The sequence below is a fragment of the Aplysia californica genome, unplaced genomic scaffold, assembly GCF_000002075.1.
Source record: "Aplysia californica isolate F4 #8 unplaced genomic scaffold, AplCal3.0 scaffold00075, whole genome shotgun sequence".
Lineage (NCBI taxonomy): Eukaryota > Metazoa > Mollusca > Gastropoda > Aplysiida > Aplysiidae > Aplysia > Aplysia californica.
Genome location: NW_004797345.1, coordinates 11,002 through 13,193, shown reverse-complemented (window position 1 = coordinate 13,193; position 2,192 = coordinate 11,002). Strand labels below are relative to the sequence as shown.

At 45.4% G+C, this 2,192-nt stretch overlaps 1 protein-coding gene across 1 annotated transcript in view; it reads right to left on the bottom strand.

Annotated features, from left to right (window-relative positions):
• Nucleotides 1-1,898, bottom strand: part of LOC101859315 (sulfotransferase family cytosolic 1B member 1) — a 12,180-nt gene extending 10,282 nt beyond the window's left edge. The window contains exon 1 of the mRNA XM_013080102.2: nt 1,612-1,898. The gene's annotated coding sequence lies outside the window, so the exon portion shown is untranslated. The remainder of the gene's footprint in view (nt 1-1,611) is intronic.
• Nucleotides 1,899-2,192: the final 294 nt, after the last annotated feature.

The window sequence follows — 2,192 nt, the reverse complement described above, 5'->3', positions numbered from 1 at the left end:
TTTCGTCTCCTCTTTCTGCCCCCACCCCCTCACCTCCTTTGCCCCCTCCTCTGGGCTCCTGACTCTTTCTGCAGCCTTTCTACTGCTACTCCTTGACTCCTTCTTACAGCTGTCTTTCTGCCTCAACCCTGATTTTCTGGTAGGAAAGATCTACACCTAGCCTTCTTGGACAACGGCAAGAAATCTCGGAGGGCCGCCACCCAGGCAAAATTCAAAATTTCCTACCAACTAAAGTATTTGGTGTGTCCCGCGCGCTCATATGACATTATGCAGTTGCGAGCGCCGTTAAACCCTCTACTATAAAAAAAAAAGATGATATGGGGGCTCTCGTTGTCTAGAGGTTAAGGTTTTCGCCTCTCATTCAAAACGCCCCGGGTTCATATCCGGGTAACTACGAAACATTTTCTTCTATAAAATTTTTTCCTTTCACATCCTTTCCTGCTCTCTGACAATGTTTTATCGTCTGCTTTCATCCCCATTTTCTGCCCCCACTCCTTCACCTCCTTTGCCCCTTCCTCTGGGCTCCTGACTCTTTCTGCAGCCTTTCTACTGCTTCTCTTTGGCCCCTTCTGCTGCTGTCTTTTAGCTCCTCTTCTTCTGGTTGGAAAGATCTACACCTAGCCTTCTCGGATAAGGGCAAAACATCTCGGAGGTCCTGTATGCAAGTTGTGCAAGTTAAAGATCCCTTGGTGGTCCAAAATCGATAAAAGTAGGCTTCGGCGCCACCCGGGCAAAATTCAACATTTCATGACCACTGAAAATGTTTGGTGTGCCCCGTGCGCTCAAACGACATTTCGCAGTTTCGAGCGCCGTAAAACACTAACCCCCCCCCCTGCCTCCCCCGCCCCCGACGTGACGTTGTGTCCTTGGGAAAGACACTTTACACGAATTTTCCTCATTTCACCCCCGTGGGTGCCTGGCCATAGGGCAGCGAAAGATCTTGCCAGTAACTTAACGTTTTAACACCTATAAAATTAATGGCAGCTCGCACTGCATACTTTCCAGTAATTTGAGATTGTTTCAGAATGCTATCAGATATTTTGGGGTAATAATACAGATTGTAAAGTGCATAGAGCTTGCTGTTGAGCGTGACTTTGCGCGATATACATAATAATAAGAATTTCATTATAGCGCTAAAGCTAGATCTATACAGCTTCGCTCATTTTTCTCACAATCGTCATCCACTCTTGACATAGTTCGGTTTCTCCGGAAGTTGACGAGAAGTAGGGGGGTCCGACCTCATATATATTTCACTTTTTTCTTTTGTACTTTTCATCCACTTCACACCGCGTCTACCAACACTAGAGTGTTGCTGGTTATAACAAAAGGGCTTAAAGGGATAAGTTTGCATTAACCATGTACATTGAAGGAAAAGTGTACAGTCAGCTCAATTCTTTGGTTTGGGTGTTTTCCAGGAAGTCGAGAATGTGTTTCTCTTTGTTCGAACTTATAATTTTTCAGAATTTTACCACTCAGAATCTCTCTCTCTCTCTCTCTCTCTCTCTCTCTTCACACTATAGACAGCCCTAATCGGGCGGGAGCACAGCAAAACAATCCACAAGACCAAAACTCAAAACACATCGCAGCGGGAACAGCATCCCCTCCTCCTACCTCACAGGTCGTCTTGATTTGATCTTACTAGCCTAGATATCTAGATCACAGCCAATATGGTTGAAGAATCTCGGTCACGACGAAATGAAATTCATAGATCACATTCACATTGATATTGTTTGTGCTTCTGTGCACAGTTCACCGTGCAGACAGGAGCGAATAGATAGGCCTAGTACTGCATCGCTGACACAAATCGATATTTTGGCGAAGACAGCCCTCTCCCAGTCCCAACGATCAACAACAAGACCCCAGCCGACCAACACCACAGTTACGTTAGCGCTGGCACAGTTTCTAAATATAGATCGCACTCCTGACCCACTTCTGACACAAGTAAACGTAATCCGGGAACAGTTCCGTGTTGGAGCAGCTCGCAAAGGATGGTTCGCGCGTTCGCTGACATGAAAATGACATCCATGATTTCATCTTTCTGCCCCCCCCTCCTTTAGCTGAGTTATGTATTCTAATAATGGATAGGCCTACCCCAAGTCTTGTCGCAATGCCCCCATGTAACACAAAGACTATCACAAGCGCAGCTAATTCACAGATATCACTGGAAATTAATAATTTTTTAAATATCTTTC